This window comes from Canis lupus, chromosome 26, assembly GCF_048164855.1.
Source record: "Canis lupus baileyi chromosome 26, mCanLup2.hap1, whole genome shotgun sequence".
NCBI lineage: Eukaryota > Metazoa > Chordata > Mammalia > Carnivora > Canidae > Canis > Canis lupus.
The window spans coordinates 23,696,085-23,720,646 of record NC_132863.1 but is presented as its reverse complement, the minus strand read 5'-3'; the positions used below and the strand labels follow the sequence as shown (position 1 = coordinate 23,720,646).

The 24,562-nt window shown below is 43.8% G+C and overlaps 1 long non-coding RNA gene across 1 annotated transcript; it reads left to right on the top strand.

The window, feature by feature from the left end:
* The first annotated feature begins 3,235 nt into the window (after positions 1-3,235).
* LOC140618306 (uncharacterized) lies at positions 3,236-19,466 on the top strand. The gene is made up of 3 exons (XR_012018487.1): positions 3,236-3,335; positions 3,673-3,760; positions 19,052-19,466. It is a non-coding gene; the product is annotated as an uncharacterized lncRNA (long non-coding RNA).
* The last annotated feature ends 5,096 nt before the right edge of the window (positions 19,467-24,562 follow it).

Sequence of the window (24,562 nt, the reverse complement as noted above, 5' to 3'; positions counted from 1 at the left end):
GACATCACAGTCCTTATTTCTGTCCAAATTACCTTGTTCATTTATGGATTTATATTTCTGTTGCTGCCATTGGAATGTAAACTGCATGAAAGCAAGGACCTCATCTAACCATCCTGTCTCCAGGCTAGAACAGGGCCTGACACATACCAGGCGCTCAGCAAATATGGAATGAATAAAACTGAACCCAGAGCCAGAAGACCTAATTCCCAGGTGAAATGGGCCATTTACTAACAGCATGGCTTCTCTTACCTCAGGTCCCTTGCCTGCAAAATGAGGATCTTAAATCTGCACCTTATCTTCCTTGTAGGGCTACTAATAACACCAAATGAGTGAAGGCACACTTAAACACTTTTGTAAACCACTAGGTACCATGCAGACAGTACTGTATTATTACCAGCAGAAGAGAAGACTCTTTCTCAGGGACCCATACATCAGTTGTCAAAATGAAGTGTCTAACCCAGGAACCCAACAGCAGCCTAGGTCACAAAAAAGATTTGAACCAGCAGTTTGTTCTTTTTTTTTTTTTTTTTTTAATTTTATTTATTTATGATAGTCACAGAGAGAGAGAGAGAGGCAGAGACACAGGCAGAGGGAGAAGCAGGCTCCATGCACCCACCGGGAGCCTGATGTGGGACTCGATCCCGGGTCTCCAGGATCACGCCCTGGGCCAAAGGCAGGCGCCAAACCGCTGCGCCACCCAGGGATCCCCTGAACCAGCAGTTCTACTCTGCAGTAGGGGCAAACACAAGATGTGAATTCATTTAAAGAAGTCACATCATTTGCAAAGCTAGTAATATGCAAACTAAGTTTGGAGGTCCTTGAAGTATATGGCATGGGGACTGATTTCCACACCTTCTGTTGCAGTTGGCAACAGAGGGACTTAGTACATGTTTATTCAATTGAGAGTTGGGCTACCACACCTAACATCCTACCATGAGCTTTCATCTTTCTTTGCAACCCATTCTAGCATGGAGTTATAGGTTCCTGGAGCCACCCTGTAATAATACTAACGTTTATGTTATACTGTGACAGCTACTGCTTCAAGCTTGCAGTGACCTTCTGAGGTTGACAAACCTGCTGTTAGGAGCACATACTTTAATTTTTAATTTATTCACTCACCAACCATAAATAGAATATAAAGTATTGTATGGGTGCTATGTTAAGCCCAAATAATAATGGCTAACATTTATCAAAAATGCCAGGCACGCACTTTACATTTATTAGACTCAAATGAATCCCCACAACAGCCATACATACATGGTAGATACTATTATTATCCTCATTTTACAGATGAGGAAGCCAGCACAGAGATGAAGTCAACTGCTCAGTGGCAAGCAGGTTGGAGGTGGCAGAGCCAAGCCTGGAACCCAAACAGCCGGACTCCACGCTATTAAAACGCTAGCTTGCAATCGGAATTGCACAACAGCACTGAAAGGGCCTTCAGATGTCATCTAGTCCTCTTCTTCCATTTTAAAGAGGAGAGGACTGAGGGACAGAGAAATCCTCTTTTGAACATGCCAGCTCTTTTGTGAGGTCCACATTTTGAATGATATATATTTAAATGAAGCTTTATATAATATCTTACTTCCTGGGACACCTGGGCAGCTTAGTGGTTGAGCATCTACCTTCAGTTCAGGTCGTGATCCCTCCGTCCTGGGATGGAGCCCCACATTGGGCTCCCTGCAGGGAGCCTGCTTCTCCATCCGCCTATGTCTCCGCCTCTTTCTCTGTGTCTCTCATGAATAAACAAATAAAATCTTAAAAAAAGAAAATTAAAAGATCTTACTTCCTTGCCACTGGAAAAAAAAGGCTCTAGCCATAGTGGTTAGAAAAAATGAAAGAATACACAGCGGCTTTGTAACAGCTACTGTTGAGACAGCGAGGTACAGGGGGAAATATAGGATTTACCTGTGAAATGCAGACACCACCACCACCTACCTGGCAAAGTCTAGGTGAAGATTAAGTGAGATAATGTACCCGAAAAGTGCTTCTTAATCATATACTTTCAAATAGTGATTAAGCTTTAAGCACTTTCCAAAAGACACAGGAAAGACTCTTTTGCTCTCTGAAAGAGTCAACAAAGCCCAAGTATGTGAAAATAAGATCATAACCCCAATCATCTACAACTTGCTCTCAGGGGTTTCCACCACCAGGGCCACTTGTGCAGGTCCACATCACCTCCCTGGGTCTGAGCAGCATGGAAAAGTGAAACTGGGGGCAAGAGGATGTCAACAGCAAAGGAAGACACATAGGAGCTCGTACTCTACACACCTAAACCCTACCAGTCCCAAAGTCATCTCCTGGAAGCCTCGCCCAAACCACCCCTCACACCTCCTGATAGCTTGTCGGGCGCTTGCTTTGTGCCAAGCTACTTGACATGCCCTGTTTCATTGGCTATCTGCATCAGTTCATCAACTCGTTTTACAGATAAAGAAAAGGTGGCTCAGAGATTAACTTGTCCAAGACAAGGCCACACAATTACTGTAGATGCAGAGTCTCCAACTCAGACACTGTCGGCTGGAAACTGGAGCCTTGGTCCCCATTCCAGGGTGCCCTAAGAATTCTGCCTCTCCCCATTCAGGGCCCTTTCAACGTACACAGCTCATTATCTTAACCGCTCTGAGCATCAAGTGTTAGGAGATCCCTGGATAAACAGTCAACTGACGCCCGACCGGGGAAGGGACCTGCCCAAGGTCACACAGCGCGCCAGGGGCAGCGGCGAGGTCCGGACCCCGGGCTCTCGCTGCTCTGCCTCTCTCCGGAGCTGGGTCTCTGACCGCGGCCCCAGAGCCCTCCGGGCGGAGCCCGACGCCTCGAGGCCGGGTCGGAGGGTCGGGCCGCACCTCCGCCCGAAGGAGGAGGGGCGCGGCTGCCCGGACATCGGAGGATGCCCGGGAGGCTGGGCAGAGGATGCTCCGGCTCGTGGAGCAGCAGAGCCAGGCGGCGGCGCCGGGGCGGGCCTCGGGGCGGATCGCTAGCGGCTGGGCGCGACCGGCCTGCCCGGAGGGAGCTCGGGCCCCTCCCCGACTCACCTGCGGCGCGAGCCGACAGCGGGCGGCGGCGGCGGCGGCGGCGGCGGCGGCGGCGGCGGCGGGGGCGGCGGCAAGCCCCGGCCTCAGCCATTCCCCGCTGCCCCGGATGGGGAGAGACGGCGGCCGCTCACTTCCTTAGCAACCCGGCTCAGCGACCCACTTCCTTAGCAACCGATGTCAATTTCAATAACTTTATTGGAGCACGAGCGGCGAACAGGGAAGCCGGCGCAGGGAGCCGGGCGGGGAACCGCACTGGCGCTTAGTAGGCGCCCAGCGCGCCTCGGTCCTTCACCCACCCAGGAGGTGAGGCGAGCGCGCTGTGCCCGCCTCCATCTGCCGGGCTCTCGTGCCTCAATTTCCCCATCTGTAAAATGGGACTCAGCGCCTTGGTCGAGCCACGCGAGGTCACGCGTTTTCAGCTGCCAGTTGACCTTTCCCAAAGCGCTTTCAAACCCATTATCTGATTAAGTCCCGAACTGCTACTAAGACTTGTAGGGTCACTCAGTCACTCAAGCCATAAAAGTTTAGGAATTACCCCTCTTTCTTCCCTCTCCTTCACTCCCTCATCCACTCACGCATCATCTCTCTCCATCTGCCTCTCAAATATTTCTCCCATCTCTCCACCTTTCTCCATCTCCAGTGCCACCCTGATACCTGCTTCCACTCATGTCCAGCCCTGCCCTGCCAAGCCGTTCTCCCCTAAGGAGCCAGGCTGATCACTTCAAAAGGTAAAATAAATCATGTCCTATTGCTGGCTTAACATCCTTTGATGGAATCTCACTGCTCTTAGAATCAAATCTAAAGCCATTATGACTTCCTACAAGATTGAGACAAGTCTGTTGCAGCCACATTGGTCTGAAAGGCTAGGTTCTAATCCACCACCACCCCCATAAAAATCCATATGCTGGGGGCCCCCGGGGGCTCAGTTAGTTAACCCTCTGACTCTTGATTTCAGCTCAAGTTTTGATCTCAGGTTCATGAGTTCAAGCCTCGTGTTCATCTCCACACTGGGCATGGGACCCACTTAAAAAAAAAAAAATCCATATGCCATTCCTCACCAAACAGAAGCTCCACAAGAGCAGAGTCTCTTTTTACCACTATAGCTGCCATGCCTAAAACCTTGCTTAGTCTATGGTAGGTGTTCAATAAATATGTATTACATGAATGGATACTGAGATGCTCTTCCTCACTCCACACCTTGCCTTTACCTATTCTAACAGATATTGGTACTTGCTCCCCTTTCTTCCTTGCTCCTGAACACACAACTAGACTGACTACCCTCTTCTCAGCCTTCCTTGCAGTTAAGACCAATTTCTGGCCAATTGAATATGATGCATGCATTCTCAGGCCTGGCCCATAAAAACCTCCCATATACCTGTTCACACTTTCTCTGCTTTAAAATGAAGGACTCCATTGTACATCTGAAACTTACAACATTGTATGTTAACTAACTGGAATTAAAATAAAAACTTAAAAAAAAAAGTGAAGTATTCCAAGGCTTTCGGAAATGGTTGAGCCGCAAAGTGGAAGGAAACTGGTCAATGAAAAAAAGAAAAAAAAGAAAAAAACTGGATCAATGAGACACCCCTTAGAGGAGAGCTGGCCAGGAAGCCGGCCAACCTCCATTATTTAAGATGGACAAGGAAATAAACTTTTGTTGGATTCAGTGATTGAGATGTGGAGGCTTTTTGTCACAGTAGTTAGCTGGTCCCAACGAAGATACCTAATTCTGAATAATCCTTTGGGTCCCAGTTTACTTCCTTCTCCTGTTAACCTACACTACTATTCTACCTACCATTATTCAATAAAATTAAGTAGGTAAATCATGTTTACCCTATAATGACTACAAATACTGTTTTCTACTAAATCAAATAATGTATTTATGTTCATGTTTCATTAAGTCAATGTTTCATTTCTTCCACATCTTTTGGTGCTTTCTAAGGCTAATAATTGTCTTGATTTTTTTTTCTTTTTCATTAGTTTTTTTTTTTAAGATTTTTTTTTTTATTCATGATAGAGAGAGAGAGAGAACGGCAGAGACATAGGCAGAGGGAGAAGCAGGCTCCGTGCAGGGAGCCCGACGCAGGACTCGATCCTGCGACTCCAGGATCACGCCCTGGGCCAAAGGCAGGTGCCGAACCGCTGAGCCACCCAGGGATCCCCTCATTAGTTTTCTTTATAGCTATTGTCAATTTTCTTTGTATAGGGTCAATAAATCAGGAAAATGCTCAGCAATGAATTTTCAGGATACTTAAACATCACAAATAGTATATGAGTTTTGTTTTGTTTTTTCTCCTGAAGACCTCAACTCCAATCTGTACTAATGCTCTGCAAACCTAATGCACAACTGTCATTCTCTGTCTTTCCTATGTCTTTCTCCTGGCTTGGATTCCCAGTTCCCCAGACCCAGTGCCTTCTGGTTTATGGATTTACTCCTTCATTTCCATGTAGCACATCTTTCACTAGATTCCTAAGAAAAGGTTCGTGGAAGCAACTATGTTTAGTCCTTGTTTGTCTAAATATGTCTTTATACTGTTCTTACACTTGATTAATAGTTTAGCAAGGTATAGTAATCTAGGTTGAAAATTATTTTCTCTTGGAATTTTCAAGGCCTTGCTCTACTATCTTTTGGTATCTACATTTAAGACCTCTAACATTATTCTGAATCCTGTTCCTTTGTATACGACTAATTCTTTTTTTTTTTAATCTTTGGAAGCTTTTACGCTGTTCTCTTTATCTAATGTTATGATATTTAATGATGATTCCCCCCAGTGAGTGCTGTTCCTCATTGTGCTAGCTGAATCCTTTCAATCTGGAGACGTGTATCTCATTGTCCTGGGAAATTTCCTTATATTATTTCTTTGATAATTTTCTCCTATTTTTTCCCCTTCTGTTCTCTCTTTCTGGAACATCTCTTAGTCAGAAGTTGTACCACATGAACTGAGCTCTTAATATTCTCATTGTTTTTCTCTTATTTTCCCTCTTTTTTTTTTAATTTTTTTTTTTTGTGTTTTTGTTCTACTCTCTGGGAGATTTCCTCAACTTTAGCATCCATCCTCTCTGTGGAAGGATTCTGGATTCATCTTTCAGTCATCAATATTCCCTTCTGCACAGTCTGAGGCATAACTTCCTCCCTCTGTTAAGTCAGTTACTACTTGTCCTCTGTCTTTGTCAGCCAAAAGCTTGCTGGACCACTAATATCTTCCTCCTGTACCATTAGCATCATGGGATGATACATTTTTTAAAATTCTTTGTTGTCATATAAGTGGAGTTCATGGGAACCTGGGTGGCTCAGTGTTTGAGTGTCTGCCTTCAGCTCAGGGCATGATCCTGGAGTCCTGGGATTAAGTCCTGCATCAGGCTCCTCACAGGGAGCTTGCTTCTCCCTCTGCCTATGTCTCTGCCTCTCTCTGTGTATCTCTCATGAATAAATAAATAAAATCTTTTTTTTTCAAAGTGGAGTTCGGGCAGCCCCCGTGGCCCAGTGGTTTAGCGCCGCCTTCAGTCCAGGGCGTGATCCTGGAGACCCAGGATGAAGTCCCGCCTCAGGCTCCCTGCATGGAGCCTGCTTCTCCCTCTGCCTGTGTCTCTGCCTCTCTCTCTGGGTCTCTTGTGAATAAATAAATAAAATCTTTAAAACAAATAAATAAATAAATATAGAAAGTGGAGTTCATATAGGTGTCATCAAACCACCATATTAAACTGGGTGTCTTTATTGCTTCATAATTTTCAAAAACAAACGTGGATTAAAGGGGAGAACAGATATTTCCAAGAAAAAGAATAGAAAACATGGCCTTTAAACATGCAAAAACATGCTTCTGCTCACTCATATTAAAGGAAATGAGGACACCTGGGTGGCTCAGCGGTTTGGCACCTGCCTTTGGCCCAGGGCGTGATCCTGGAGACCTGGGATCGAGTCCCACATGGGGCTCCCTGCATGGAGCCTGCTTCTCTCTCTGCCTATGTCTCTGCCTCTCTCTGTGTCTTTCATGAATAAATCAATGAAATATTTAGTAAAAAATAAAATAAAATAAAGGAAATGGAAATTTAAACAATTGTAAGACTTTTTTTCACTTAATCAGAAAGAAAAAGGACATTTGATAAAGCACTGCTGATGTGTTGATGAGAGTGTGGTGCTGATTGTGCCCACAGCAATCTGTGTAACACTCTGTAGAGGAATAGGATTAGTAGGAGTAATAGTAGTAGTACTAAAGCATAGAGTGACCAACTCCTTCTGGTTTGCACAAGACTTTGCTTGTTTAAGCACCAAAAGTCTCATGTCCCAAGAAAACACTCGGTCTGGGCAAACTGTGGTAGCTAATTTAGGGTGGTAGGATAATTTTTTTGATACATTACTAGTATGTTCCATTTCCTTTTCACAGTGTGATACCTTTTTGATCCAACCTGGACTGTGAGGCATTTATTGCTCAGGAAAGAGTTATTTTGGAAGAAAAATAGGGAAAAGATTGTCTAAGTCCCCAAATTCCTGGAGAGGGGATTCAGAATGAAAGAAGTATTGACAAGTCAGATCAGAGCTTCCAACCTCGTTTCCAGAGGTTTGCTAAATTTGAGGGAAACAATGGTAAGAATGCAATAAGGGGAATGAGGCCAATGGGGTGGGAACAAAAGGTCCTGATATAGAAAGATCATGGGGGCCAGAGAAGAGACTCCTCCCTACCAGATAGAGCAAACTCCGAACCAGAAATGATCTAATTCCAGTGAGCACTATTCATCAAAAGCAATAGAAACCAACTCTAACTGAAGGCAACAGAAATGAGATTCATTAAAGGGGTAATGGGAAGTTCAAAAAATCACCAGGAATTTTCTAGAAGTGGCCAGGAATGAGGAAGGCCAGGTCATGTGGGAGCATGTACTATTGGCCAGACTGGAGGATGCCCAGCTTTCACCACAGACCATGGGCATTGTCTCAATATTACTCTCATCCACCCTCCCCATAAGGATTCTCCATAGTCCCAGCTCCTTTGTAACCCAAGCTCTGAATGGGTGAGGTTTTTTTTTTTTTAAGATTTTTATTTATTTATTCATGAGAGACACAGAGAGAGAGGCAGAGACACAGGCAGAGGGAGAAGCAGGCTCCACATAGGGATCCCGACGTGGGACTTGATCCCGGGTCTCCAGTATCAGGCCGTGGGCTGAAGTCAGCGCTAAACCACTGAGCCACCCTGGCTGCCATGAGTGGTTAAGTTTTGATCATATGTCTATCTCTTACCTGTAGTAGAAGCTGTTAAAGCAAACATCTGAACTTTTGGGTTTCTCTGGTGGCAGAAAGACTACCTTCATTTACAAAATGAGAACTCCCAAACATTGGAAAGAGTTGTGTTGCTATGCAAGAAAAAAATATCTCATTACAACCAGACATCTCCTTGCCAATGAGCTCCATCAGTCCTCCCCCTCATTGTCACTCAGTGAGGATATCTCTGCCCGGTGGCAAACGTGACACCCAGTGACCACCCAGCCAGAACGAAGCCCTCTGTGCCATGCAATTTTGCTCAGTCCTCATCTGTCTTATCCTGTGAGGACATCCCATTTTAGTGGCTGGAGGCATCCCAAATGCTCTGCAACAGTGGAGGGCACTGGATACTTAGGCAGTTGGGAGCAGGAGGAGAGTGAAGAAAGGGATCTGCTGGTACCTAGCCTGGGTCAGACTGAATGGAACCAGCTTGCAGTCTCCTACCAAACCAGGAGAAAGGTAAATCATAGCCTGGACACCCATGGACAGTTTTATTATGACCTCACCCAGGAAAAATAGCTTCTGACGGACACCCCACAGGGCTGACAAATGACAGATGGCCTGACTCCTCTTGCAACGGGAAAATCACCAAATTTCCTTTCTTCCCTCTGACATTCTAGAGCAGCATTGTCCAAAAAATCTTTATACAGTAATGGAAATATTCTATGTCTGCAGTGTCTAATATGGTACCTACCAATCACATGTGGCTATTGAGCGCTTGAAATACGGCTAGTGCTCCTGAGGAACTGAATTATATTTACTCAATTTGAATTAATTTGAGTTTAAGTGGATAGTGCAGCTCTGGGCTATGAAAAATAACAAGCCTGTGGGGTCAAGATGGTCTTAGGTTTTCTTAGGTTTAATCTCTGCTCCACCTCTCGCCAGATAGCTGAATGATTCAGTGTAAATCACATTAACTCTCTTGGACTCAGTTTCCTCATCTGCAAAATGGGGCTATTAATGCTACTGCCCCAGTTTGTTGTGAGAATTGACTGAGATATGGTGTGAGACAGTGCCTAGCACTCAGTAGGTGCTCTGTAAATGGTGGGTGTCTTTTCTTCCTTTATTGGATGAAGGCCTTAGTGTCCTCCAGGGAAACAATAATTGCAAATGTAAGGAGTCCTGCTGGTTAAGAGAGTTGGATATTTTGGGAAATGTAATATCATTTGCAGAAGAGGGTTGAAAGGGGGTTGTGTAAAAAGACTGCAAAAGTGACTGAAATAAGTCAGACAGAAAAAGATAAATACCCTATAATCACACTTATATGTGGAAACCAAAAATCAAAAACAAACAAACCGCAATAACAACGAAAATGTGAGCTCATGGAAACAGAGAACAAATTGGTTTGGTAGTTGCCTTAGGTGGTGAGTGGAGAGTGGGCCAAATGGGTGAAGGGGGTCAAACGGTACAAACTTCCAATTATAGAATGAATAAGTCCTGAGTAGGTAACATACAGCAGAGTGACTATAGTCAATGATCTTTTTATTTTATTTTATTTTATTTTATTTTATTTTATTTTATTTTATTTTATTTATTCATGAGAGACACACCAAGAGAGAGGCAGAGACACAGGCAGAGGGAGAAGCAGGCTCCATGCAGGGAGCCCGATGTGGACTCGATCTCGGGACTCCAGGATCACGCCCTGGACCAAAGGCAGGCACTCAACCGCTGAGCCATCCAGGCGTCCCAGTTAATGATCTTTATATTGCATATTTGAAAGTAGCTGAAAGAGTGGATCTTGAAAGTTCTCATTATAAGAAAAAAAACTTTTTGTAACTGTATGTGGTGATGGGTGCTAGCTGGATTTATTGTGGTAATCATTTTGCAACATATACAAATATCAAATCATTAAGTTGTACACCTGAAATTGATATAATATTATGTCAGCTATAGCTCAATTTTTTAAAAACGGGCTGTAAAGGGAATGATTTATTAGAATGCAAGGAGGTGGCATCCCAGAGCCCCTTTCCAGAAGAAACAAGATGCCGGGCTTGAATGGAGGCCAAGCACCTGAGATAACCTGGATGGTTCTTGCTTGGCTGAGTGCCCAGTGTCGATGAGGCTCTGGGACCTGAGGGAGGCCCTGCCAGCTGAGAATCAAGCTAATGCCTTCTAAACTCACATCTTTGATGTTTTCTGAAGAAAACCAGACGGGAGTTGGCTGCTAATTGCTTCTTCCTCAGGCATTTAACTGGCTGTATGTCCTTGGGCAAGTTAATTCACCTTTCTGGACCTCGTTTCCCTATTTGCCCCCGGAAGGGCTGCTGTGAGAACTTACCCAGAGAATGGGTAAGAAATTGCTCTCCCAGCTTTAAGGTACCATAAATCATGAGGATGAAGAAAAAACAATGATAACTGAAATCTCAGAGCCCGAAGCAGGTCATAGATGCCTGGTGACTGGACAATGCTCCAGAATCATTGAATCATTGTCCCAGGATTGGGTTTTGTCTTACTTATCTGTATCCTCTGGGCGTAGCACAGTGCCTGGCACATAGCAACACACAACACACAATTTAAAAATATATATTATCAACATTTGTATTTCACATTAGATTTTTAAAAGCATGATACTCAACGTTGGCAAGATTAGAGAGAGGATCACTTTTATCCTGCTGCTGATGGGATGAAATTGGCACAGATCATAAGGAAAATGAACATGATGACTAAGAACCATCTGAGTCAGCCCATTCCACTTCCAGGAATCAATTGTGAGAAAATAATGAGAGATGTTCCTAAAGAATTAGTCACCAGTATGTTCATCCTGGCTTCATTCACAATAGGGATATATTGTGTCTGATATTAGGAGAATGACCAGATAAACTAAGATTTGTCAGTAAGAAGGAATATTAGATTACCACTGAAAATGATGTTTTTTAAGAGCATCTGATGATATGGGGAAATGTTCATGAAAATATAATAAGGGGAGGGATGCCTGGGTGGCTCAGTGGTTGAGCATCTGCCTTCAGCTCAGGGCGTGATCCCAGGGTCCTGGGATTGAGTCCTACATCAGGCTCCCACAAAGAGCCTGCTTCTCCCTCTGCCTGTGTCTTTGCCTCTCTCTCTGTCTCTCATGAATGAATAAATAAAATCTTTTCCCCCTTAAAAAAAGGGGGAAAGATATATATTTATGTCCACTAGGAAAACTTTTTTTAAAAGATTTTATTTATTTACTCATGACAGACACAGAAAGAGAGAGACAGAGACATAGGCAGAGAGAGAAGCAGGCTTCCTGCAGGGAGCCCGATGTGGGACTTGATCCCAGGACCCCAGCATCACGCCCTGGGTCGAAGGCAGGCACTCAACCACTGAGCCACCCAGGCATCCCACTAGGAAAACTTTCAGCGCTTCATGGTGGTCACTGAGAAAGTCTCTTCCATAATCATCAGAAGGAAAAGGCAACCTACAGAAAATAATATTTGCAAATCATATCCAGCATGTATAAAGAACTCCTACAATCAACACAACAAAAAAGCAACTTGATTAAAAAATGGGTGGACTTAAATAGACATTTCTCCTAAAATCTACAAACGGTCAATAAACACATGAAAAGAAGCTCAATATCACTAATCATTAGAGGAAATGTAGATCCAAACCACAATGAGATCCCACTTCACATTAAGATGGCTATTTCCAGAAAACAGACAATGACAAGTGTTGGTCAGAGAAAGTGGAACCCTTGTGCACTGTTGGTGGGAATATAAAATAGTGCAATCACTGTGGAAACAGTATGGTGGTTTCTCAAAATACTAAAAACAGAGTTACCAGATGATCCAGAAATTTGACCCCCAGATATATACCCAAAAGAACTGAGAGCAAGGTCTCAAAGACATATTTGCACACCCATGTTCATAGCAGCATTATTCACAATAGCTAAAAGGTAGAATCAACCCAAGTGTCCTAAACAAAATGTGATATAGACATGAGATGGAATATTACTCAACTTTAAAAATGAAGGAAATTAAGGGGTCCGTGCCTGGCTCAGTCAGTAAAGCCTACAACTCTTGATCTCAGGGTTGTGAGTTCAAGCTCCAGAGTGGGCATAAGGCAAAGAAAAGAAAAGAAGAGAAGAGAAAGAAAAGAAAAGAAAGAAAGAAAAGAGAAGAGAAGAGAAGAGAAGAGAAGAGAAGAGAAGAGAAGAGAAGAGAAGAGAAGAAAAGAAAAGAAGAAAAAGAAAGAAACAGACAGGGACACCTGGGTGGCTCAGGGTTTGGGCACCTGCCTTCGGCTCAGGTCGTGATCCTGGGATTTGGGATCGAGTCCTACATCGGGTTCCCTGCAAGGAGTGTGCTTCTCCCTCTATCTGTGTCTCTGCCTCTCTCTCTCTCTCAGTCTGTGTCTCTCATGAAAAAATAAATAAATCTTTAGGAAGAGAAAGAAGAAAGAAAGAAAGAAAGAAAGAAAGAAAGAAAGAAAGAAAGAAAGAAAGAAAGAAAGAAAGAAAGAAAAAAGGAAGGAAGGAAGGAAGGAAGGAAGGAAGGAAGGAAGGAAGGAAGGGAAAGGAAGGAAGGGAGAAAGGAAGGAAGGAAGGAAGGAAGGGAGGGAGGGAGGGAGGGAGGGAGGGAGGAAGGAAGGAAGGAAGGAAGGAAGGGAGGAAGGAAGGAAGGAAGGAAAGAAGGAAATTCTGACATGCTATAGAACCTCAGTGGATGAACCTAGAGGACATGATGCTAAGTGTCTGGTAAGCCAGACATAAAAAGGTAAGTACTGTATGATTCCAAGTATAGGAGGTACTTAAAATAGTCAAAATATAGAGACAGACCACGGAGTGATGGCTGCCGAGGGCTGAAGGGAGGGGGTAATAGGGAGTTGTTCACTGGGTCAATAAGCTGTGGTACACCCAGACAATGGAACATTACTCAGCACTAAAAAGAAATGAACTATTAAACCATGAAAAGACAAGGAGGAAACTTAAATCTGTATTACTAAGTGAAGAAGCCAAACTGAAAAGACATTTTGTATGCTTCCAACTCTATGACATTCTGGAAAAGGCAAAACTATGGAGATGGCAAAAAAGATCAGTGGTTACCAGGAGTTTACAGGAAGGGATGAATAGACAGGGCACAGAGGATTTTTAGGGCAGTGAGATTTCTCAATAGGATACCATAATGATGGATACATGTTATTATACATGTGCCCAAATGCAAAGAATGTATAATACCAAGAGTCAACCTTACTGTAAGCTTCTATAGGCTCTGGATGATGATTATGTTTCAGTGGAGGCTCATCAATTGTAATAAAAGTACAGCTCTGGTTGGGGACATTGAAAACAAGGAAGGCCATGCGTGTAGTATGTGGGGAATCTCTGTACCTTCCCCTCAGTTTTGCTGTAACCTAAAACTGCTCTAAAAGAATAAAGTCTCTTAAAAAAAGAACCTAAGTAGGTATTGTGATCCTAATGAAATCTGTCATTAGCAATCCCACCATCCTGGAGCTGGTGATTACAGGATGACCAACACCTGGAGGAGCATGAAGATCCATTAGGACATGATTATTTCTCTTTCCCTCCCCTGAGCAGCAAGGCCATCTCTGGTGCTGCTCACAACCAGACCCAGTCTCTGCAAAAAGCTGGCATCTGATACTGGGTAGCCAACCCATCAGGAAATGTTTGCTTAAAGTAACTATAGGAAAAACTATAGGAGGCAAGAGTAACTATAGGAATAACAAGGCACCTGAAGGTGGCTAAGATGTGGACTTTGCACTGAGCTAGAACTGTGGAAGTGAGGGAGTCTTAGATATACCAATTCCATGTGGCCTTGGACAAGTTGCTTTTCCTCTCTGAGCTTCAGTTTCTTCATCCATGAACTGGATGTGACTCTGGCTAGATGACCTCACAGAATTCCTATGGGAGAGTCGATAATGAAGTGCTATAGTAAAATGCTTCATTATTTAATGGCCAGATGGAAGAAGCATAGTGATTATTCTCAAGTACAACTAAAGATTCCATATGAGAACTGGGGAGCGCAGGCTAAGGGAGAATCACCCATCACCAGCTGTGGAGCCAGGTAGATCTGGTGTTAGATCCCATTTCTGCCATTGATGTTGTGGGGTCTTGGGCAAGACACTCAATTTCTCACAGTCAACGAGTGTCAGGCCCAAGGAGCACAAAAGTTTGTGGCATCAAAGCTTATGAACTGAAGAGTCAGTCAGACCTGGATTCAAGACCCATGTCTGCCATTTATTAGCTATGTGTGATCTTTTGGCCTTTCCCAAAGAACATCAGAAGGAAAGAAATTCAAAGACACATTTTTAACCAGTAGAAAAGTGGGATCAGGGATAAAATGAGAAAGAGCAGATGGGATGGGGAGACAGATAATCCACATATACAAGGTGAGGGCCTATGGCAAGGAGACAAAGGGGAAGGCCACTGGGAGAGCTGAAAGTCCCAGAAGGGACATTTATGGAGCACTTACAAGGAGTCAAGAACATCAATCCTTACAATTCCCTAGTATGAAGGTACTATTACATCCCCACCCTATAGATACGCAAACTGGCCAACGGGACGTAGTTAACACCTGAGACTGGAGCCCACACTTCCCCTCTGCACACAGCCAGGTGGCCCACTACAGGCCCTTCACTCTCTCATGTCCTCTGCAGATAATGGGTGTTGTCTCTAAGGCAACAAGATTTAAAAGAAATATTCATTCCCTCCTTCCCCAGAGGCTCCCAGACTTGTGGACAGGAGACACAAACTCTTTACTCTGATTTGAGGTGAGGCCTGTGGAAGCTCATTCAGTGACTGGCAAACCATGATAATTCTCAGTTATCCCTGTCCTGCCCCTGCAGACCTGCCCTGCCCACGACTCTCTGATGGCTCCTCACCTCCCAGAGGAAAAGGCCGGAGGGTCCTCCTGTCAATGTGGACCTACCTTACTGTTGGACATGTTTCTCTTTTCTCTCTGGCCTGGCTCCATGAGCAGACAGGTCTCTCCATGCCTTTGTTCTAGGAGGTCTCCCCACCTGGAATGCCCTCTCCCCTGAGCCCCCTCACACACACACACGCGCGCGCGCGCACACACACACAGAAGCACGGCACATTCCCGTCCCTATCCATTCAGCACTGCCACCTGGACATAGGAATATGCTGCATGTTAGGAGGAAAATGTGAACAATTAAACAATTGAGCATAATTAAATTAAATTAAGACAGTTAAATTAAAATTAAAACAAAGTCCCCTAAATTTTGGAATGTACCTCAAAAACCCTCATAGGCTGACTTGGGATCAGTGGATGAAGCCTAGACAGGCCTTCATAGTGTGTTTATTAATTGCCTTTATTTAGAACTGCATATTTTTTTTTTTTTAAAACGTTTTTTTTTTTTAATGTTTTTTTTTCAATTTTCATTTATTTATGATAGAGAGAGAGGCGCAGAGACATAGGCAGAGGGAGAAGCAGGCTCCATGCACCGGGATGCCTGATGTGGGATTCGATCCCAGGTCTCCAGGATCGCGCCCTGGGCCAAAGGCAGGCGCCAAACCGCTGCGCCACCCAGGGATCCCTAGAACTGCATATTTATTTATAAATATTTTTTCTTTATTTCTTTGCTCCTTCCTTCCCCCTCCCTCCCTCTCCTTCTCTCTCTCCTTCCTTCCTTTTCTTTATTTCTTTCTTTTTCCCTTTCTTATTTATGAACTATTTATTTATAGGAGTGCATTTTTTGGGTGCTTCCTATCTGTCAGGCACTGTGGTAAGCACTTTACAGTCTATCTTTTTTTTTTAAGATTTTATTTATTTATTCATGAGAGACACACAGAGAGAGAGAGGCAGAGAGATAGGCAGAGGGAGAAGCAGGCTTCCTGGAGAGAGCCCAATGTGGGACTCAATCCCCGAACCAGGGATCACACCGTGAGCCAAAGGCAGACACTCAACCACTGAACCACCCAAGTTCCCTACAGTCTATCTTTTTTTTTTTTTTTTTAATTTTTATTTATTTACGATAGTTACACAGAGAGAGAGCTAGAGAGAGGCAGAGACACAGGCAGGGGGAGAAGCAGGCTCCATGCACCGGGAGCCCGATGTGGGACTCGATCCCGGAGACCCGGGATCGCGCCCTGAGCCAAAGGCAGGCGCCAAACCGCTGCGCCACCCAGGGATCCACAGTCTATCTTTCTTATCACATATCTATCTCTTTAAGAGGAAGGACTTATTATTATCCCAATTTTACAGATGAACACTGAGGCTACAGTGATTACCAGATGAATAAGGGACAGAGACTCAGTCAAAGACTGTTCTAACCCAACTTGAAAGCCCACAACTTTGGCCTTTTCTGGACTCACAAAGTGGTGGATCATAGGCAGCATCTGCCTGCAGTTGTGTTTTATTTGGCCTACTCAATATTTTATAAAGAATTAATTGCCAATATTTAAAAACAAGATTTCCCATATACATTGGGATATGCAACTTCTCTTGAAATATCCAAGGGAAAAAAAAAAAAAGAAAGAAAAAGAAATATCCAAGGACTTGGCCACACTGGACGTGGGTTTCCACCTGGCAATCATTTGAGGGAGTAACAGTTGCCCCAGATACAACCAATGTGTGTGTTCCACTTGATTATATGCTCCCCAGCCCCCCACAGACCTACCTCATTCATTTTTATTGCCTGTCTGGCTCTTGGAATGATTTGAGTTTATGACTCCTAGGTTCATACCTTCTAATAGTTGGGCTTGCCTTGGGATATTGTCACCAAAGGCGGGCAAACTGAGGCTAGCAGGCTACTTGGTAGGGATATTGGAAAAAGATTTCAAGAGCCAGTTGGGGGATTGGGTCAAATAACATACAGTCCCTTCTAGTCTAGTCCTGCAGTGCTAAATATTTACTTTAGACTTTGCAGCATATATTGTTAAGAACTAACTTCTCCTCTGGTCTCAACTTACTGTTTCAACTTTCCCTTCACCTTGGTATTTTGATCAAACAATTACACCATATGAATTCTTAAAAGTTTCCTCAAATCCTTTTTGGAACAGGCATGGGGAACAAATAAATTTATAATAAGTATTTACATAAAGGGCTTGGTTCCAGGAACAGAAAAGAAACAACAGCAAAAAAGAATTGTAAGTTGTATAACCTGTATAGCTTGTATGAGTTGTAACTGTTAAGTTATCTCAGTTTCTCTGAAATTCTCCAGTCCAACTCAAGGACATAAAGAACCTAAGAGTCTGGATGTCGCAGTTTTGAGTATGAGCTTAGGTATGGTTAAGTGTCCTACTCTTGATTTTGGTCTAGGTCCTGATCTCAGGGTTGTAGGATTAAACCCCACATTGGACTCTGCATTCAGTGGGGAGTCTGCTTGGAATTCTCTCCCTCTCCCTCTGCCTCTTCCCCCACTTGCATGCACACACACACTCTCTCTCTCAAATAAATAAACAAATCTTTAAAATTATAAAACTAGCCATGGAAGGGTTTTTTTCCCTCCTGCATATTTGTTGACACTCCTCCTATTGAGGGGGGCGGTGGATCTATGTCCTCTTTCCTTAATTTTGAATGGGCTTGTGGATAATTTAACCAATAGAGAATGGCAGAAGTGATGCTATGTGACTTCTGAGATTGGGGCAGAAGAGACACACAGCTTTGCCTGGTTCTCTTGGAATATCTTCTCTCCAGATGCTTCCTTCAAGGACGCTTTCTCTTGGAACAAAATTTTAATTCTGCGAGAGATATTGAGCCACACGGAGAGGGCATCTGTAGGTATTCTGAACAGTGGCCGTATCTGAGCCCAGGTGCCACAAATGAAGCCACTCCCACGGTCATAGTCCCCCAGCTTTGGAGCAGGGACAAACCAGTTCTGCTGTGCTTTATCCAAATTCCCAACTCATAGAATCTGTGAGCAGAATACAAGGATTGTTGTTTTATATCACTAAGTTTGGGGCAGTTTGCTCTCCAGAAAATTTCTTGCTCTGCAGAAAATTGGAACAATAACCTAATAATCCAAGCCATAAAGAAAATATGTGTAAAAGCGGTAAATTCCATTTCATGACATTTCATTTCATTTCACTTCCCAGAAGTAACAGGTAACCCTGTTAGCAGATTTAAGTATATCCTTCCAGACTTTTCTATACTTTTCTTTTCTTTACATATGTATGTATAATAGAAATATATGGGTTTTGTGTTTCTTTTTTATTAAGATTTTATTTATTTATTTGTTTGTTTGTTTATTTATTTATTTATTTATTCATGAGAGACATGGAGAGAGGCAGAGACACACGCAGAGGAAGAAGCAGGCTCCCCACAGGACCCTGGGATCACAACCTGAGCCAAAGGCAGACGCTTAACCACTGAACCACTCAGGTGCCCCTTGTGTTTCTTTTTTATTTAAGTAAGACCGTAGGGCAGCCTGGGGGGCTCAGCAGTTTAGCGCCACCTTCAGCCCAGAGTGTGATCCTGGAGACCTGGGATCGAGTCCCACATCAGGCTCCCTGCATGGAGCCTGCTTCCCCTCTGCCTGTGTCTCTGCCTCTATATATCTATATAGACTATATAACAAGGCAACTTGCTTTTTTCTCAATAACAAAGCCTCAGTGATCGTTTTAAATTTACAAAGGAACTGAATTGGTAGTGATCCATTTACATGTTGTGGTACCCACCTTCCAAGGCTACCCTGAATGACTTCCCCCATCCCACTACATGCAAATCCTTGTACAGTCCCCACCCATACTGAACTGCAATGACTTGTATGACCAAGAGAATATGGAAGAAATGTTTGTGTGTCACTTCTAAGATTAGGTTTCTAAAAGGCACTGCAGCTTTGGCTCAGTCTCTTGATCTCTCTCTTTTAGATATTTTGTTCTGGGGAAAACAGCTGCCATATCATGAGCAGCCCTGTGGAGAAGCCCACACGGGGATTTACTGAAGCTTCTTGCCAACAGCCATGTGAATGAGCCATCTTGGAAGTAGGCCCTCCAGCCCCAGTCAAGCCTTCAAATGAGTGCAGCCCTGGCCAACATCTTAGCTCAACCTCATGAAAGAGACCCTGAGCCAGAACCATCCAGCAAAGCTGATCCCAGATGCCTGATTCTTAGAAACTACATGAAGTAATAAATTTTCATCATGTTAAGCTACTGAGTTTAGTCAGTTACTGCATAATTTATTTGCAACAATATATAACTATATGTAGTTCAAGTTTTTAAAAAATATAAACAAGCATGTAGCAAAAGCTCTTTGTCACTCTTACCTCTAAACTCTCACCTGATCTACCATCCTCTCTCCCTAGCCCTACTTAACTTAGAGTAAGCTCTTGGAAAATGTCAGATTTATTATCTTGGGTACAGATCCTCTAATGGATGTGATGACGGATGATCACTGATCATCTGACCCAAGAAAGACTGCAGCAGTATGGCGATCCTTTTTGGTAGCTGTAAAATTGTGCCCTTCTTTCTCCACAGGAACTGGGCCATTGGCCTTTTCAGCCTAGATGCCATTTTTCCCTGCCAAGGCCTCAGACACCCACATACATCCCCACATCCTGTCTCAGGTCTGGGGGTGGGGGCTTCCTTTCTGTGCACACTAGTGGAAAACATTATCTGGCCTTTTTCTTCAACCCATAGAAATCAGAAAGCAACCACTCATCTCCCAACATGTAGTCCCAGCCTATTTTTCAGACTTTTCTCCCATGGTACTCTCTCTCCATCCTGTTTCAGTCCTGTAGCCTTCACCCCACACTTCCGATCTGCTCTAAAACCCATCCAAGACATTGCTTATGCTGATCCCTCTGCCCTGCATGCTCTACCCAGCCCCCCACCCTTCTGAAAACAGCCACCAATCTTTAAGACTCAAACCAGGGGTCATCTCTGTGATTGTTCTCCTATCAATCCCACAGGCCTTCTTGCTTCCAGCCTAGCCCTTTCAGTCCATTGTATGCTTGAAAGCCAGAAGGATTGATGTGATGCAACCTGGGGTCATGCTTCCAGTTCCAGTAATATGGGTAAGCAGTCTCTACCTCACCTCTGCAGAAGGTAGCTCCAAATTCTGGACAGAGGCATGGAGCAGTTAGATCAGGCCTTGAAAAGTCAACAGTGGCAGGCAGGCTGGGGAAGAAGTACCACCAATCTGGCAGTGAATTCACACTTGGTTTTCCCTCTGGTATTTCCTGGGCTGTGTCAGTGCAGCCTTGAACCTAGAAGTGAGCACTGGTGCAAGGGGAGGGAGAAACAGGAATGAGGAAAGAGGTCTCCAACCTTCAGAGAGAGTGAGAGAGATCCCTATTTCTTTTCCCCATTCTCTTGTATCCTAGCTTCCAGGCCTCCCAGATGGTCAAGGTAGTGGCAGGTACCTATAGGAACCTGAAACCATGAGGAAGGAGAACTTTCCTCTCTAACTGAAGAAGCTATGGTCCCAAGGTGATGGGATGAGCCCATATTGCTTTGGCCCCAGATATGGGTACAGTTGTGGAAAATGCACATCAGAGTCGAGTACATAAGGCCTCATGGAACCACAAAGTCGCACGGAGTTGGCAAGGAGAGAGGAGTTTGGGAAAGTGACCGCACAGAGTTATTTCCAGATTTCTGGGCTCAGTTTCTAGGTGTACATGAGCAGATCTAGTCTACACAACTCACCAGACTTTGAAAAACAGAATCATGAGCCAGGCCAATGCCTGAGTTCTGGCCAATAAATTATACTCATGCATGTGACATCACACAGGGTTTGAAAACAGGACTGACCCTGGAAACACAACCCAGAGAAGGCAAGCAGAGCTTGCAGCTTGAACCCACTTTGCCTGCTAAAACAAAAATATCAATATTTTCTACAGGATTTAAATGAGACCCAGAGCTCATAACATAATATTTAAAATGTCCAGGGAAAATTACATGCAATATAAAGAAGCAGGAAAATTTCAGCTTGCTTGGGAAAAGATAATGAAAAGATGCCAACTCTAAGATGTTGGAATGATCTGAAAAAGCCCTTAAAGCAACTGCTGTAGGGGTGCCTGGGTGGCTCAGTTGGTTAAGCTTCTGCCTTTGTCTCAGGTCATGATCCAGAAGTCTTGGGATTGAGTCCCACATGGAGCTCCCTGCTCAGTGGGGAGCCTGCTTCTCCCTCTCCCTCTGCCCCTTCCCCTGCTTGTTCTCTCTCTCTCTTTCTCTCTCACTCTGTCAAATAAATAAACAAAACCTTAAAAAAAAAAAAAAAAAAAGCAACTGCTGTAAAAATCCTCCAGGGAGAGCATGGGGAGTTAGTGCTTGATGAGGATGGAATTTTAATTTGGGAAGAAGAAAAGGGGCTGGAGGTGGATGGGGGTGATGATTGTACAAGGTCAACGCACTTATTGCCACTGAACTGTATAATTAAAATTGGTGAAAATGGACATTTTAAGGGTGCCTGGCTAGCTCAGTTGCTAGAATATACAACTCTTGATCTTGGGTCATGAGTTCAAGCCCCATGTTAGGTCTGAAACCTACTTAAAAAAAAATACCTCCAAGAAATAAGGATGAAGACTCTGCACTTTCTTCAGCTTTTTAGTAAATAGAAGATATATATTAAAATTTCCATTTGTTATCTACATATATAGATACCAAATATACATTTGAAATTGAAAAATACAATAACCAAAATTTAAAAGCTCAATGGATGGGCTAAACAGCAGAACAGATGGGTTGCCTGGGTGGCTCAGCAGATGGGCATCTGCCTTTGGCTCAGGGCGTGATCCCGGGGTACCGGGATCGAGTCCCGCATCAGGCTCCCCACAGGGAGCTGGCTTCTCCCTCTGCCTGTGTCGCTGCTTATCTCTGTCTCTCATGAATAAATAAATAAAATCTTAAAAAAAAAAAAAAAACAGTAGAACAGAGATGTCACAGGAAAGAAAGAATCTATGAACTCCAACCTAGGTCAGTAGAAATTACCCAATCTGAACAATGGAGGGAACAAAAGTTGAAAAAGAAAATACAGAGTCTATGGGACCTGTGACACAATATCAAAAGGTCTAATATAGCTATCATCAGAGTAGCAGAAGGACAGGAGAAAGAGTCCAGTGCACGAATGCTTCATCATCCCTCCCAATTTGGAAATAACCCTTTCAGGGGGTAATCAATAAACAAAACGTGGTTTATCAATACAATGGAACACAGCTTGGCAATAAAAAGGAATGAACTATTGACACTTGCTACAACTTAGATGAGTCTCAATGGCATCATTCTGAGTGAAAGAAGCCAGTTTTAGAAGGTGACATACTGCATGATTCCATTTATGTGACATTCTCCAAAAGACAAAGCTATAGTGATAGGTCAGCGGTTAACACAGGTTTAGGGTGGGGAGAGTGTGTCACTACAATGGGAAACACAAGGTTTTTTTTTTTGTTTTTTTTTTTTTAACACAAGGGTTTTTTGAAGGGTGATGGAACTGTTCTGTTTCCTGTTTGTGGTGATGGTTACGTAAATGTACATGTGTTAACATTTGTAGACCCATACACCAAAAAAAAAAAAAAAAAAAAGGAGTGAATTTTACTGGATGCTAATTGAAAGAAAGAAACAAAAAATTGTGGTAGTCAGGCTTCAAGATGGCCTACCACGATCTTGACACCTCACCACCTCATGCTCCTGCCCTTGCATGGAGCCCTCTCACATTGAAGAGGGCTGGCCTGTATGGCCAATAAAAGTGGCAGAAGGTGATGGTGTATGATTTAAGAGGCCAGGGCACAAAAGACATTGCAGCTTTCGTCTTGGTCTCTTGAATCACTCACTCTGGCGGAAACCAGCCAGTGTTGTGAGGACACCCAAACAAGTTGAGGCATCTCACCAACAAATTCCACTGCCAAAAACACATCCTACTGATGTATTTGCACATGTGGGAAATGGCACCTGTTCAATGCAGCCTTGTTCATGATGGCCAAAACATCAAACTTTAAATATCTCAGGAGAGGCTAAATGTGTTATAGTCCCTTCATGTCCTGGAATACTAGGAAGAGGGTAAAAAGAATGAAAAAGATCTGCATACTTGATGTTGAAAAAGCTCTAAGGGTGTTATGTGAAAAAAGCAAAAGCCAGACAGTATGATTTTATGAGTTGTTTTGTTTTACAAAAGACATACACATGGATGTATTCCTAGAGATAACATGAAAAATTTCTGAAAGGCTTACAGTGTTCGCCTCTGGGGAACATTCTGGGATAGGAGCAGGCACTTATTTTTCACTCTATGGGTATATTCTTTTGTATTTTTTTGAATGTTTTACTTAAACATGACTTTATTTTCAATACAATTTGTGGATAAGTTATACAGACAGAGCTCTGGCTTTTGGCACTGCCCTCAAGGACCCATCACTCATAGAGGGCTCTGGTGGCCCTTAGTGAGCCCTGAAAAGCCCCGCTTTCCACTATCGCCTATTCACTTGCCCTTGACCCAGAGACAAGCCCTGAGTAATACCCAATCAAACGCTCTAGGTTTAAAAAGCCTCCCCTGGTAACCGTAGGGAAAAGACAAACCTCTTAGCTTGGCATTCTAGGCCCTACACACCTTCTTGGATCTCCACAGCCCTAGAACTCCACAAAGTACTGCTCACTGCTCCCCAAAAACTTATCTCCCTTTCTGGTTTACACTTTATAGTCTTTCCCTTCAATTGTTTTTTTTTTTTTTTTTAAGATTTTATTTATTCATTCGTGAGACACAGAGAGACAGAGGCAGAGACACAGGCAGAGGGAGAAACAGGCTCCATGCAGGGAGCCCAACATGGGACTCGATCCCGAGTCTCCAGGATCAGGTTCTGGGCTGAAGGCGGTGCTAAACCTCTGAGCCACCCAGGCTGCCCCCTTCAATTGTTTTAAAACCACAGTCACATCAACTGCCCCAACATTCAGTGCTGCCTGTGCCACTTCCCTTGTATTACACGGTTCCTAATGCTTCCATAAATACAAGCTCTTCACTCTGGCCTTTGAGCACTGCCCCCACCCCACCGTGTTCCAAATCCAAGAATTTTTCAAACTCTTCCCCCAATCCAACCAAATTAGACAAACTGTGGTCCCCTACCTGTACCTTTGCTCACATGGTTTCCTCCATCCAGAATTCCTTTTCCTCTTTTGCCTGTGCATCTCTTGATTACACGTCCACCATTGACAGAAGTCATCTCAGCTTCCCAGACCACTTCATCTGCATTTCATTCATTCAACCTATATACGGTGGGGGGTTCTAAGTTGCATCCTGGGTCAGGTGCTGGTATAAGGTGATACATGCCTGCTCTTGGGGAAGCTCCAATCTAGCTGGGGAAACCAAGAAGCAAATGTCTTCATATAAGTGACCTGAGAGGCAGTCCCACAGAGGGGTTAAGGACACTGGCTCTTATCTCATACTTCTGTGGTTCAAGT